The sequence below is a fragment of the Mastomys coucha genome, unplaced genomic scaffold (assembly GCF_008632895.1).
Source record: "Mastomys coucha isolate ucsf_1 unplaced genomic scaffold, UCSF_Mcou_1 pScaffold8, whole genome shotgun sequence".
Lineage (NCBI taxonomy): Eukaryota > Metazoa > Chordata > Mammalia > Rodentia > Muridae > Mastomys > Mastomys coucha.
The window spans coordinates 374,512-390,466 of record NW_022196914.1 but is presented as its reverse complement, the minus strand read 5'-3'; the positions used below and the strand labels follow the sequence as shown (position 1 = coordinate 390,466).

The 15,955-nt window shown below is 39.5% G+C and overlaps 1 protein-coding gene across 2 annotated transcripts in view; it reads left to right on the top strand.

Annotated features, from left to right (window-relative positions):
- The window catches only part of Ghr (growth hormone receptor), a 231,688-nt gene continuing 215,733 nt past the window's right edge, over positions 1-15,955 (top strand). Inside the window, exon 1 of one of the 2 annotated variants that reach the window (XM_031360110.1) lies at positions 1-206. The gene's annotated coding sequence lies outside the window, so the exon portion shown is untranslated. The remainder of the gene's footprint in view (positions 207-15,955) is intronic. The other variant, XM_031360111.1, reaches the window with a different exon arrangement.

The following is a 15,955-nucleotide window of genomic DNA, read 5'->3' as shown; positions in this document are numbered from 1 at the left end:
GCGCAGCCATGGGAAGAGGAGGAGGTCTAGGGAGCGGCGGCACTGGCAGAGGCGGCTGCTACAGCGGCGGTGGCGGCGACGGCTGCTGCTGAGCCCCGGCAGCCGCGGGGACCCCGGACTGGGGCCACGCGGGCCTGAGGCCTCGGCTCCAGCAGCGCCCAAGTGGACGCGAACCCGCGCTCTGTCTCCCGAGGCGAAACTCCAAGGTATTGGAGGGGGACTCCGGGAGTACAGCTCGTATTTCCCTCACTTTGTGCAAGGAGTAGATCCGGGCATGCCAACTGCTTATGAAAATGGGGGTCACTTTTATGTAGTTGCCCCGATAATTTTTTTTTTTTTTTTGGATGAGTTTAGGATGGGTTGTATTCCTTTCTCAAAAGTTGTTTTCTGCTAATGGGTTGGTGTAACTCGATCCTCCGTGTCCTGGAAGTGTGTGTGTGTGTGTGTGTGTGTGTGTGTGTGTGTGTGTGTGTGTGTACTGTGTGAAGCTGAAAGTTAATAGGGGCGACAAGGAGTTGGGGGCAGCAGGCGAACCGTCCCAACCTGGAGCCTGCTCCAACCAGGTTGTGAGATGCAAGGAGAGGTTTCTTCCTGAGACAGATTTCTTCGTCTTAAAAGTTTCGCCGAGTGTGTTTGTCATCGTCAGCCTGCCAACCTGGAGCAAGGACGGTGAAAGCCGCGGCTGCTGTGTGAAGCGAGTTCCCGGGTGTGATGACCCGAGGGACTCCGGAGGGTGGGCTGGGAGCGCGCGTCCCCTGCAGCGCACTGCCTTTGCACGTTTGTGCAGGCTGCAGCTGCAAGCTGGCAACAGAGGAGCTGGAGTCAGAGTCACCACCACCAGTCTCCGTGAACTGGGGTGGGTGGAAATTGTGGCAAGCCCAACTGTCCCGGCTCTGGACACACTCGTGGTTATGAAATCAACCAGGCTCAAAGTTCTGATAGAACTGCAGAGTCCTGAGCGCTGAGCGAGTGAGTCGGGTAGGGGCACGTCTGGAGAAAGAGAGAGGGAGAGAGAGAGCTGGCTGCAGGCAGTGGGTGTAGCATAGGACTATCCGCTTGTGGGTGCGTGGGGAAATCTATTTCTGGGCAAGGACTTTATATATAGCACCGGGGAGTACGTCTGCTGGGACCGGGCTGCAGGGTTCCGCGGTGTAGCTCTGATGTGTGTACTGAAGAGGTGTGAAGTATATATGTATGCTGTGTGTGTTTGCACGCGTGTGTGGGAGCGCATTGGGAGGTGTGCTGGCTTCCTGAATCAGGGTGTTGAGAGGGAGAAAGAAACCAGAGAGATACTGCCTGCTGTTTGGATCTCCAGGAGATCTTGGCCGGACAGGGAAAGGTAGTGGGAAAGCCAGAGATTTGGGAAGACACAGCTGTTCCTGAATAGGAATAAATTTCCTGGACTTTAAAATACCTAACTTACCTGCCCTGGAAGGTCTGAGGACTGGAAATGGTGGTTTCTGGAGTCCTCAGGAAAGCTGAGTGGGAGGGCATTTAAGCATCTAGGAGATGTGTGCATGTGTGGTTACAGAATTTGAGAGACAGAAGCAGATTCACTGTGAATCTGTGTGCCTCCCAGGGGACTAAGAGGTCTCAGTCAGGAGTCTTTCCTTCTCAACTCCCCGGATGTGGGATGTGGCTGAAACAGTGCTTACCTCTTCCTACAGAAACTGGATGTGTGGTAGCAGCTAGTACTCTAGGCTGCTTTCTACATGGATCACAGGAGGTACCCCCTTATTCCTGAGGTGGCAGCTGCTGAAATACTTTCACAGATTAAAATGTTACATAAAAATGAAGTAAAAATAACAGAAACAAGGTATCGGAGATTATATGTATTATATATGTATAATATATGTATTATATAATATGTATATATTAAATGTGCACATATGTATTGTATGTGTATATATTATACACATATAATATATATGCTGTGCACACATATACATACTTATGCATGAATATAAGTATGTATGTATAATCTGTAGCTTGGAAATTATCTTTCCTTTTGAGAAAAGCGAAGCTTGTCCTCGGATTAGATGCCAAGAGGTCCCCAGTCACTCATTTCCCCTCCAGAGAGACCTCTGGATGGATTAGAAGGGTGCATGTTTGCCAAGAAACTCTGGGCAATTATCATCTGTACATTACAAAGCCCTATCCAGTCTTCATTGCCTTTTTCTGTCCTTATAAACTTTTGACTTCACATTAGTCTAGAGGAAAAAAAAAATCGGTCAATCAACACTCAAACATCTCTTCTTTTTCTTTTGGGAGTAAGTAGATGACAGTGAAATTACAGTTTTGGTCTCCTGAATACCATGGAAAGCCAATGCTTAATGAGCAAGGTGTGGAATGAGTCTGTAGATGCAGTGGCAATGTGACGACACTACTGCATAGTGTTTCAAAGTGAGCCTAACTCTGCCTGGCAAATATTTGTTTTAGTCAAGGTTTGCGGCTGTGTTTTTGATTGTTCATTTTTAAACAGTAGACTGCACCTCATAAACCACTTTTAAATGGACACAACAGGCCTTGACGATGCTATCTCTGGCGCCCATGTTAACAGATGTTTACAGTGCTTGGTAACCTATGGGACTGTCATGTGGAGTGTCTTCTTAGCTCGGGACATAATGTTTACAGCACAGTGTAATAAATGAAGTTACAGTTGCAGTCTGCTTCTGCCAAGTGCATGAAACACCCCAGTGTGGAAACAAATCTTGAAGTTGCTCCAACTTGGCCAGCCTTTTTGGCTATCTGCTGCTAAGCATTATTAATGTACAGATAAATCTGAGTGACACACAGGAATATGGGGCACTAGATTGTTTTTAAAAAAGCATGGTCTCTACTTGTAAAAATCTACTAACAGTGGATTAAGCTTCTTAGCTCTTTCCACCAACAAATGTCATAATTTTGGAGGCGTGGTTGCTTTACACGCAGTCTTAGCCAAAGACCAAGAAGCAGTGTGTACTTTCATGAAGACTGAATTTTTAAATATGTCAATAATAGAAATATTTCTGCTTCTTGGTGTGTGGCTTATATAAACTCATGCATTTTCTTTGTAAAGGAAGGCTGTAGCTGAGAATCACCACTTAGTATGTGTACAGCACTGAGATCAATCCCCAACATGGAGGACAGGGGAGGGGAGAGAAAGCTACCCTGATGTGGTCATGACTTAAATAATATGAGCAGTTAAATTTGAGTTGGTGAGAATTTGAGTTTGCTAAGACTAAAGTCAGCCCCTCAGCCAGTTGTGTAAGCAGGGCAGCATGTCCTTTTTTAGAAAGTGATGTTTTCCCCACCTGGAACAGCTATAGTGACAACATTCTACAATAACAGAGCTGCTTAGTTTGATAGCTACTTAAAAGGTAACTTTAGGTAGTTTGTGAATCTTCACTTCAATATCTAGTCTATTGCCTCCTAGAAATAATAAATTGAAATCTCACTTTCTCCTTGGGACAATCTATTCTAGAACTTTCTTTGGAGAAAATTCAACCTTATGCCAAATCAACTTTTAAAAAACCATATTTTCCTACTCTTCAACTGAACCTAACTTTCTCTTCATGTTGTTTAGAAATCTTTCTATATTTGGAAGCCCCGTGTTCTTTTCCTTAAATTCCTGTTGCCTGCCCTAGAAGTCTTTCTTACCACCAAAGAACCTTACTTTTCTCTGCCATGAACAATTTGCTCAAGTTCTACATTCTCTCTGTCCCTAACTAATATATATTGCCCAAAACACAGATTAGGTTTTATACATTCTATATCTATAAAGACAGCTTAATATCGATAGTGATTAATCAGCCATCTCCTGATACCATTATCTATTTCAACCCTGTATGGAAGGTAAGATATTCTTTTCAGATTACTATGCATCTATAGCCAAGGTTGTAACCATTTCATGAGTTCTTCAAGCCCACACTTGCTATAAATCCATACAAAGTATAACAATAGAGATAAATACAATTTTATATACCATGGAGATAGCTCATTAACTTTTTCTCCCTACTAAGGAGTACCTACCAAGAATATGACAGGATTAGAATATTCTGAAGATAAGCAAGTTGCAGCTGTGTGTTGCAGACAGGTTCTGACTATGATGTATTTCTTTCATGGAGCTTATTATGTCTACTTTCACGAGCATGACTCACTAATGGCAATCAAACATTTATTGAAGGCTTGTTCTGCCCAAGTCTCATAGAGTGTGCCATCTGGCCCCCAATGAGGTGAAAGTGCACTGGACAGAAATGCTCCCTTTGGCAACTGGGTTTGTGATGCAGGTAGAGGACATGACTAAATCAACAACCTGCTTTTTGCTCAGGAGGTAAATGGCTTGCTAATGTCACAGGCAACTCTAAAGTGCTCAGTTTCCATTAGAAGCTATAGTCTAACATCCGCAGGAAATTAGGTCCCCATACTCTGCAGTATGTCTAGCTGGGAAATAGATGAATGTTCTGCTACTCATGATTTACAAGGTCTAAGCAACCTTGATGTGAGACAGGAAAGCTGGCTTACACGTGAAAAGGGTGTGGTTAGAAAAGCAAACCCTTTAGGGCTCATTAACTGGGAATTTGCCACTCATATGCTGATGAGGTCCTCTGGAACTTACTTTCTCCCCTAAGAAAATAATAAGGTCTGCCTTGTATTTCTGCACAGGGTCTTTAGCATTGGTGGCTCATAAAATAAATACCTGCCTGCTGCTGTTGGTTTGAGGTCTTGGGCTTCTTAACAAATTGAGAATCTCCTTGCCACCTGCTCAGAAGTGGCCACAAGCATGTCTTCCTATGGGGGCTGTTCATAATGGATGGTAATGAAATCATTTCTTTAGATTAATATGATCCTGATACCAGTGAACTATATTTATCAGGTTATAAATGTGTTGAGTCTAAGTTAAAAGGACACCCTAGCAAGAAGGTTGCATGTTAGGAACACAGCAGAGACGGTAGAAAATTCTTTTAAAAAAACCCCTTCAAAATTGGAATATACGAAAGTTTTGCAAACTGCAGGTGCATTTTTATGAACCTTCCAGCAAGGAACAACTTACAGTGCATACACACATACATATTTGGTACAATAACTATTTAATTGTTTCTTCACTAGTTTAGAAAATAAAACAAAACATTTGTAAAAAGATTTTCATTCAAAAATATTTTTAAAATACATTTCTTTTGTTCCTCTAATGTACAGGAGACTCATGACAACTCATTTGTCAAAATAAAAAAAAAACTTTATTATTATTTTTCTTTGAAAAATATAGTTACTGTATTAAGAATCATGTCTACTTTTCTCCTCTAGTATTGTCATTGTAAGGGGAAGCAGAATGCAGCTATGCAGAACAGAGTCATACGTGGGCCCCTTGCTTGCTTACAGCTCTTGTAATATCTGATGCTGTAAGCCCACCTGGATTTTGATGATGAGTGATAAGCTCAAACTTCAAGTTTTCTTTCTAATTGTCAGAAAGTCAACTTTGTTCTTGGGCAGTGTGATGACTCAGGATTTGCTCTGTCAGTTGCCTTTCTGGGGACTTTCAAACTATGCGCTTTTTAGCCTGAAAAATGTCAATTTTGCAAAACAAAGTGAAAACTTTCCTGGTAAAGAATAGATGAATGATAAATAGTGTGTGTGACAACTTTTCAAAGTTGTCGTCTCATAAGGACTGAGAAAAGTATCAGAATCCTTGAAGAAGTTCATAATAGCTGAAAAAATATGCCATGTTTGTATCGAGCAAATGAAGGATATTAAAACAAGAAGCCAGAGAATGAAGAGAAATGACATCTCTCATATTAAAATTGTAGTACCTTATCTTTCTGAAAGAGATTGCCCAAGTGATAGATATCTTGTGCTGCTTAATAAATACTCCATTGATGGCTTTGCTTTGGTAGTAGGAGGACATACTGACTAATCAAGGGGATAACAGAAGAGACTTGGTGGGGGGTAGTCTGGGGCGAAGGAATGTAGGTAATGATGACACCTGAAATCTAAGCATATCATGTAATTTTGTTTGAGTTCCTTAGTTCAATGATGGCACTTGATGACAAGCATCCCAGAGTGAATCCTTCCCACGGATTTTGAAACATCTACAAATTCCATCAGTATGTAGACATTATTTTTATGTATATGGGTGGCTTGCCTGCATGTAAGACTGTACATCACATAGGTACCTGATGATCCCAGAGATTCTAAGTGGAGGTAATTTCCCAACTGGAGTTACAGCCAGTTATGGCCTCCATGTGTTTGTTCAGTTCTTTGGAAGAGTACGAGTGCTGTTAATTGCTAAGACCCTCTCTAGCCCCTTCTTAGTTATAATTAGGCTGGGTCTTCATTCTCCCCCATCATAGCCATGAAGTTTTAAGTTTGGTTGTGTGAAGCTGAGCATTTCTATGAGCACTATATCATCTGAAAAGTTAAAGTAACTAGGGGGACAATGCTGAATAAATAAGTCCGTCTCCCACAGGATACAAGTTTGGCCAAACCAGTGGTAGTTTTTGGTATCCCTGAAAAATTCAAAGACAAGGCATATATTGGGACTGTAAAAGTATGATTTATCACTCTTGAATTGGGATCCAGCATTCAGTTAAGGTATGCAACATTAATAATATGTATGGTGATATTATGGAACAACAAGTAGCTGAATTGAATGAAAAGAAATAAACTACAAGCCATACAGATTTTTTTAAGTAGGGGAATTTATCTGGGCTGAAGGGTTTGAAGAGAGGACTTGATAACTAAGGTAGCTCCAAAGGCAAGTCTTATGATGCAGTAACTTCTTCTCTTATGTACGAAGGATTTAAAATGTTTTATGCCAGGAACTTGGGAACTGAGGACCAGAAAGTATACCCAAAGCTCCCTAGGGTTATTAGTAGTAGAAGATCAGGTAGGACTTACTGCAGATTTGTTACCTAATAGGACTTCTTCCTATACCTACAGATGTTGTGTATATCTCCTCACCACTTGAGTTAGGTCTTCAGGATGCCATGTTGAGCCCAGGGCTTGTTGGAGGAGTAGGTAGCTACTGCATGGTATTTCTGCATACTTCTGTTTCTCAAATGTTATATATTTCAAATAGTAATAATTTCAACATTTCTTCTCATGCTACTATTCTAAGAGCCCTACTTATGGTGCTAATAGTACATTTTCTCTTTAAGAATATCCTACTAAGCAAGCCTTATGAAGGAGAAATGTGAGGTGAGGTGAGCTCCTCCCCTTCCATTTCCCTATCCCATGCTGGTGCTAACACCTTGTCTAATATAGCCTTGAGGCTTTCTAGACGTTAAGGTTGTGAACCTATTACTCTAAGCCCTGCTTGTATGCCTGGTAATGGAGAGGGCATTTGGAAATATATTTCTTATGAGAACTTAAAAAAAGAGTTATATGTTTTTAATTCATATTAAATTGAATTTTTGTGAGACCATCTTTATAAAAGATGAAAATAGGAGTCTCTACAATGGGAGAGTGACAGATTTATAACTCAATTCTATCTTTCTGCTAGGCTCTGTTATATTTTGGTATCCTCTATTAGCATGAATTATGAAAATGAAATTTTTTTCTTAGTGTGGTTTCTATTGCTAACAGCATAATATTATTTGCCGGATCAATAATGTATAAAATAGGGTTATTTTAGCTAACAGTTCTGAATAGCTATGGATGCCAGGCCACCTATGAAGATTTTCATACTGCTAACAGTTTGTAGTCAGTACAAGGTAATACATAGCAAAAGGCAGGGAATGCGAATACGTGTCTTGCTTGGTCTTGCAAAGTCATAACTATTTGGTCATAGGAGTTCCACCCCAATGATCTTATCTAATTCTAATAACCTCCCAAAGGTCTTGTCTGTAAACATCATACTTGGATCAACTTTCTACCCTTTCACTACCTCATAAGGATTAAATTTCAACACATAAACCCTTAGAGGACACATTCTGGCTACAACAAATATGTTTACTTATGCCATTCATAAGGAAGAGTGACAATTAACTGGGTTAACTAACCCAGTGGATAGATTGTGAACTGAGACACCTGATATACTTGACCAATAGTTCTTTCTGTTGGAACCACACACAGATTTGCCATAAATTTCAGTTGACAGATGCCTGTGAAGTGTCAGCTATTATGAAAGCCTAAAGATATTTTGGTATTCTACACAAGACCCGAGTAGACATTGAAATCACAAAAGACTGGCTTGTTCATTCGGATCACACTCTGCCTATTTTTGTTGGCTTTCTTTATGAATCTGAGCAGGTTAAAAATCCCTTCGATCTCTCTGCAAAAATGGTGACAATGGTCCTTACTTCACAAGGCTTCTGTAGTGCTTGATGCATATTGGACTCAGCAGAGAGAGCTGACTTCCTGCAGTATATTGTTGAGAGGGTTGAAGACTAATAACTTAGGGCCTTCACTGGAAATTACACACTATACATACGTGTGTGTGTGTGTGTGTGTGTGTGTTTAATTCTTTCTCTTTATACAGGACAACTAAATGAAAGCTTTAATGAGTTCCTCAAGTGCTCATTTGTCCTGAACTATTGAAAGTTGTCTCTTTCTAAAAGCACTTTCCATCAGAGATTAGCTTCTTGGGACATCTCTGTCACTGCTTAAGCTGTTACTTTATTACAAAAATACATATAATTATCGGTGACTTTTGAAGCTTTGGTTTCCAAATCAATACTAAATGTCATTCTTATTGTATGTATTTCTCAGAGAGATATCTGTTTGTCTATGATAGTCCCTAAGTAAGGGGATGCTTTTGGAAAGTTAGGGGATGATTGAAAGTTGACCAGTGGAATGGTAATGGTTATGGTAAGAACATTCATGGGGAAAGAATAGCCTCTGGCAATACAGCGGGAAGTACAGGGACCTGGGGAATCTGCACACAGAAACATAACAACTTCAATTTTGATATTGAAGAAATAGTACTATTTGAACAAATAGGCACACAATTTCCCATCATACAGACAATTTAAAATCATGCATTGAAGAGTAATTATCTAAAAGAATTAGATGCATAACTCTCCTACAATTGTAAAAGGAACACATAATGTAGCACAGATATTAATTAGTGAGTGAGCATGAAGAAATAACCATTGAGAAGGAGAAAAATGAACCTGTGGATAGTAAAGAAATACTGACATGAATTTGCCAAAAACTGGTCTGCCCTTCCTGCTGGGTGCAACTGATTTTCATTTATATGGATAAAAACCATTTTCAAACTCATTTTTTAAACATTAGTTTCTGACTCCTCATAAGTGTAAAATAGCCTTGTCAATGATAAAGATTCGGGCCTTTTATAAGACCACATATTTTCCAGATCAGCTTTTATCTATGGGAAAATTTAAGTGCAAAGAGAGTAGTATTTTGAGCCCCAGGTATCTGATTAGACAACTTAGCAATCATTAATATTATAGTCCTTCTTTTCATTAGCTATGAATACTTTGGTATGTACCTTCACCCAAAAGAGCACCCTATTTTAAATATACTTCTTGGATAGAGAGACTATGTACTTCGCAAGACAACTCTGGCTTACTAAAGAAAGGCAAGTTCTGATCTAGGAAAGATTTTTAACAAAGTAACAATGTGTATATAGATCTCTTCTACCCCCAAGACTAGTACTTTTCTCATTCAAACCATCTCGTCAGAAAGTGCTTCTCAGATCCTAACTACAGTAACTTCTGCTAACTAGGTCAAGATATAATTTGATCCTGTTATATTTTCTTGGTACTCTTTATCATTGATATTATCTTATTTATTAATTTATGGTACATTTAAAAACAAAATTTATACAATACTGTCAGGTAAGTTTTGGACATCTAGTTCGCCTGTGCTTTACTCCTGCGGACTGTGAGATGCTTTCGTTAGCTCTGACAGATGAAAAAAATGAAAGTTGGTTAAATTTCTTCTCAGTGACTCACAGTAAGTAACAGCTAAAGCTAAAATATCTTTGATTTATTCTACTCTTAATACTATAGTTATTTCCACTCATCTGCATGTGCCCAGACACTAACCTTGGTGATTTTATTCTAGAAATGCAGTATTATATATCATCAAACTGCAATCAGAAACTGTATTAAGTCAGCCTTGAATCTGCAAATTACTTTTCACCTTATGCTTGTAAAATTTGTTATTTTTTAATAACAAATTTGCACATAAAATGCCAATAAAGCTGTTTAGAAAGTCAACCATATGCCACTTATGAGTAAGTAATGTTTTGGTACAGACCAATAACAGACATGACAGCAAGTATGTCCAGGGAAGGATGTTGATGTTGCATTATAATTCAAAGAGATTTATTATTTTATGGTGTATCCGAGTTCAAACAGTTGACTGTTTCAGTTTTTCTATAGTTACTGAGTATTTTTTTGAGCTGTTATGTGAGGGATGTAGACTCTTCAGTGAAATCTGTGAGTAATACTTATGTTTCCAGTGCTCCACCTAAAAATTGCCCTCTGTTGGGTTGGAACTTGGGGCATGATGTTGAGAAATATGAGTTCTGACTCTGGGCAGACAAACAGCATGCATGTCGGGCCCCACCGACGCTGAAATCCCTCTAACCCCTAATTCTAAATTGAGAAAAGAATGAACTTTAAGGGTTTTTTTTTGTTTATTTTTGTCTTGATTACAAGTTGCTGAAGGCCTAGAGTTAGTATCTAATAACATAACATCTATGCAAAAACACAAATTATTGACTTGGAAAGATATCTAATTTCTAAGGTAAACACAGAAAACCATGTAAAATGGACATTTTTTTCCTCTGAAGGGACAAGTAGAAATTGAACAAGAGGCAATCCTTTGTGTATTTCAATATATAAAGTATTAAACATTTTCAAAGGAAAAAATCATTGTCTTTTAGAACACATATATGAGATTGTTGTGTTTACTTAAATGGCTACATTAAATTGGCATGGTTTTCAACCATGACCTTTGATCTTTTGTATATGCAATTATGAGCACAACCTACAAATGCATCTTTGCAAAATGTACCTCATTAAGCCTTCTGAGATACTGTGTGATGTACAGAGGGCAGATCCAGTCTGACTGTCCTATATGTCTCCAGCCAACAAAAGGCTGTGCATTAATCCTTTCTGTAAGCAACACTTCTTAGATCATTTAAATGGCAGAGACAAAATTTCTTTGTTTAAAAAAAATTAGGCCTGGGAAGATGACTCAGAAGGTAAAAGCTTTATCCACATCAGACAGACAGCACAAAGCAAACATAAAAAGCTGTAGGTGGGGGCTAGAGAGATAGTTCAGTAATTAAAAGCATTGCTGCTTTTCCAGAGGGCCCAGGTTCAGCTAGAGACAGAACACTCCAAAGCTCACAAACTAGTTAGCCTGGAGTACACAATATATTTAAAAGAGGCAGAAATGAGAGACCCTGTTCAACAGCACAGAAGGCGGGAACTGACTCCAGAGAGCTGTTCTCTGATAAATGCATGCCATGGCATGAACATCCACATGTACATACACACACACACACACATACACACACACACACACACACACACACACACACACACACACACACATAAATATGAAGAAAAATATACAAATAGAAAAATTTAAGTATAAGCATTGTGTGTAATTCTCTCTTTATGTGTGTGTGTGTGTGTGTGTGTGTGTGTGTGTGTGTGTGTAACATGCTTTTCTTTTAGCTTCTATCTAGGAAATACTACAATTTCTAGAGGAAAAAAATTTCACATTAGGCTTTCCTGAGTTTCAGGTTTACTTTAGTAAATGCTACCTTTAAGTATTTACCAGGCAAAGGACTATGATTTCTTGACTTAGCATATGTATAAATCATTTGCTTAAACAACCAAGGCTGGGTAGTCAGCATTAAGGAAGGGCTTCCGGTGGATCTCAGCTATGCCAAGCTCACTTTTCCTTTTAAATAGCTTAATCCCAACTAATACCCCATGATTTATATGATTAAACAATTGAGAAAACTAATTGAGAAGCTAATTGTTAAAGTACCCATAGATGTCATGCCATACAGTCAAGATTCAAATGTAAATCTTTCTAATCCCCAATGCATCTAACCCTCATTTTTCTAGCAACTGACATCTAGGTAGTATTCTTTGATATTCCTACTTTCAAGACATGTGGTTGAATTTAGTTTCTGTTGGGTGTAGGCTGAACTTATATGGTATGTTGCTAATGACTGGAGTAAAATGGAAATGAATATGTACAGCTTTGGAGACTGAATCATTCCTACGCACCGTGATTTCTGATTTTGCTGATCTGTCTCCTAAACTTATCGAAAATCACATTGGGAAAACCCAATGATGTTATTTTGACTATCCTCTGAAGACACCCACATGAAAAGGAACCAAAGAATTTCCAGGAGTTAACATGGAATCAGAAGCTAAGGCTCTCAGTTTAGTAGCCTGTGTGACACTGACACCTTTTTTCACAATTACCATGAGAATGAGTGTTTTACTTGCTTTTCAATTGCCATGAAACATGATCCAGGCAACTTACAGAAGGAAGTGTTTGTTGGGGACTTACTGTTTCAGAAGGTAATCCTGCATGCACAGAGTATGCAGGCAAGATACTAGAGAAAGAGCTGAGGGCTCACATCTCTATGGCAATAAGGGGGCAGGGAAAGCTAATGAGAAACAGAGCAAGTCTTTTGAAACTTCAAAGCCCACTCCCAATGACATACTTCCTCCAGCAAGGTCATATACCTCATAGTCCTTCCTAAACAGTTCCACTAACTGCAAACCAAGTATTCAAGCACGTGAGTTTAAGGGATCTGTTTTCATTCTAATTACCACAGTCAGCATGGAGATGACTCCCTACCCCCACTCCCAACAGTTTGATGCTAATCTAGTGGAAGACCATAAACTAACATCATCCACTTAATCTGCCCCTAGGACCCTGTTCCTCTTCCGTACATTAACCAATGTCTGGTTTTTAAACTGTTGTTTAAGTTAACATTTTAAAATGTATTTTTTATGGCCCAATACACAACTAAAGGAGCCTGATGAAACCTTGGGGTTTTTTTTTTTTTTTTCTAAAAGGAAATTATATTAACTGTACCAAACTTAACATTTTAACACATTGATAAAGCCAGATGAGACTTTTAAAGAAAAATCTCTACCACATTTAAGTAGTAAATGGCAAGCAAAGAGGACACAACAGAGCGATGGTTATAGGCTTCTTAAAAAGTCTATGCTTTCAGATCATCTAGCTGGCTAAGCAGATAAAGGTACTTAGAGAATCCTGACAAACTAAACTCAATGCCTGTGCCTCACGTGGTAGGAAAGAAGCAACTCCTGCAAGTTGTCCTCTGGCTTCTATTCACATACCCACGCATACACACACAGAAAGAGTAAAGAAATACATTTTTTCTGAAATTCATGATTTCAAGAGGAAGGATATTAATAATACCATTTTTGAAGATAGCATGTTGGACTTAAAAAAAAAAAAACCTTTGTGGGAAAACTTAGAAACAAGTTTGTTAGGCTGTTCATCACTCGTGGTCTGAAACTGTCAAAAGCAAGATTTACTTTCTATGATTTAAGCGAGATATGAAGTTAAGTTAAATTCTAACTTCTTCCTTGGTGGTTTTTCTCAGCTTTTCAGTAGAGACCTGAAGGCTCATAAGAGAGGGCATGTCTTGGTTCCCTTTGATTTACAAATTGCATTGATTCTGCTTTATAGCCACTTGCTGTTTAACGAATGATTCAGGTCTAATTCCTATCTTTAGATCTCGAGTCCAAGAATTTGTATGAGATGCAGAAATACAGCATTCTAAGCTCATTCAAAGATGGACTCTGAAAAGAATAGAAGGTGACATACATTAATTGATTTGCATACATATACACATTCTCAATTTGGGACATTTTAACTTCTTTGATTTTATTTTATTTTTAACTTTTTTTATTTTATAAATTAATTTATTTTTTACACTCCATATTTCATTCCCCGCCCCACAAATCTACCCTCTGACTGTTCCACATCCCATACCTCCTCCCCAACCCCTCTGTCTCCACGTAGATGCCCCCACCCTCTACCCCACCTGACCTTTAAACTCCCTGGGACCTCCAGTCTCTTGAGGGTTAGGTGCATCATCTCTGAATGAACACAGACCCAGAAGTTCTCTACTGTATGTGTGTTGGGGGCCTCATATCAGCTGGTGTATTCTGTCTATTTGGTGATCTAGTGTTTGAGAGATCTCGGGGGTCCAGATTAATTGAGACTGCTGGTCCTCCTACAGGATAACCCTTCTCCTCAGCTTCTTTCAGCCTTCCCTAGTTCAACAACAGGGATCAGCTGCTTCTGTCCATTGGTTGGGTGCAACTATCTGCATCTGACTCTTTCAGTTGCTTGTTGGGTCTTTTGGAGGGCAGTCATGCTAGGTCCCTTTTTGTGAGTGCTCCAAAGCCTCAGTAATAGTATCAGGCCTTGGGACCTTCCCTTGAGCTGGATCCCACTTGGGCCTGTCACTGGATATTCTTTTCCTCAGGCTCCTCTCCATTTCCATCCCTGTAATTCTTTCAAACAGGAACAATTATGGGTCAGAGATGTGACTGTGGGGTGGCAACACCCTTTCTTGATGGAAACACCATCCCTTTCTGCTGGAGGTGGGCTCTATAAGTTCTCTCGCCCTACTGTCTGGTATCTCATCTAAGGTCCCACCCTTTGATTCCTAAGAGTCTCTTACCTCCCAGGTCTCTGGTGCATTTTTGAGGGTTCCCCAACTTCCTATTTCCTGAGGTTGCCTGTTTCCATTCTTTCTGCTGACCTTCAGGGCTTCAGTTCTTTTCCTTCACCCAATACTGGATCAGGTTTCCCTCTTCTCCCCACTTCTTCCCCCAGCCCCGCCCAGGTCCCTTCTTCCCAACTTGTGATTGATTTCTTCTCTTTCCCTCACTTGGACGCTTCATCCTGTTGACCTTTTTGAGTACTGTGGACTGTAACTTGGGTATTCTGTACTTTTCCCCCCTAATATCTACTTATTAGTGAGTACATACCATGTGTCCTTTTGGATCTGAGTTACCTCACTCACGATGATACTTTATAGTTCCATCCATTTGCCTGCAAAACTCAGGATGTCCACATTCTTAATAGCTGAGTAGTATTCCATTGTGTAGTTATACCACATTTTCTATATCCATTCTTCTGTTATGGGATATCTGAGTTGTTTCCAGCTTCTGGCTATCACAAATAAGGCTGCTATGAGCATAGTGGGACACGTGCCCCTTTGGCATGGTGGGGCATCTTTTGGGTATATTCGAAGAGTAGTATAGCTGGGTCTTCAGGTAGATCTATTTCCAATTTTCTGAGGAACATCTAGATTGATTTCCAGAGTAATTGTACCAGTTTGCAATCCCACCACATTTTAACTTCTTAAGCAGAGGCTATTGACTGGTCTCTTAAAAAAAAAATACATGCAAGTGACATTTTCTATTATGCTGACAAAGTGGTTAAGGTAGCCAAGGAATTCACTCATGAAGTAGATATTGGAAGTTCTTGTTTAGTGTTCAGAGAGACTGTAAAGGTGATCAGAAATTATAGATCACCCCCCAACCTGCCTGAGTCTTTGCATTTTTTCTCTTTTTTTCTTAGTATCTTATTCTCTGAATTCTTGAAAACACTTTCTATGGAACCAAACATAATGACTGCATATTTTTTAACTTAATTCATGGGTGTCCCTAAGGGGGTAGAAGGGTAAACACTGATACTCTGAGTGTGGATGGTCACAACTGCCATTTAATGTCTCACTTCTTCATTAACTCACAAACACACCAGCCACTAAGTCAACAAATATTTCTCAAACATTTGCACCTTTTCAGCAAAGCAGCATAGTGATTACGTGCTAGAACACTATGACAAAGAGTCTTTGCTCTAAAATGTTTCATCATCTTGGATGTAGAAAGATATTAACCAAAAATAACTAACAGTTGTTATAACTGGTGTGAAACAAATACGTAGGGAAACCTGATCCAGGTTGAGGTTTACTGGGCCAGAA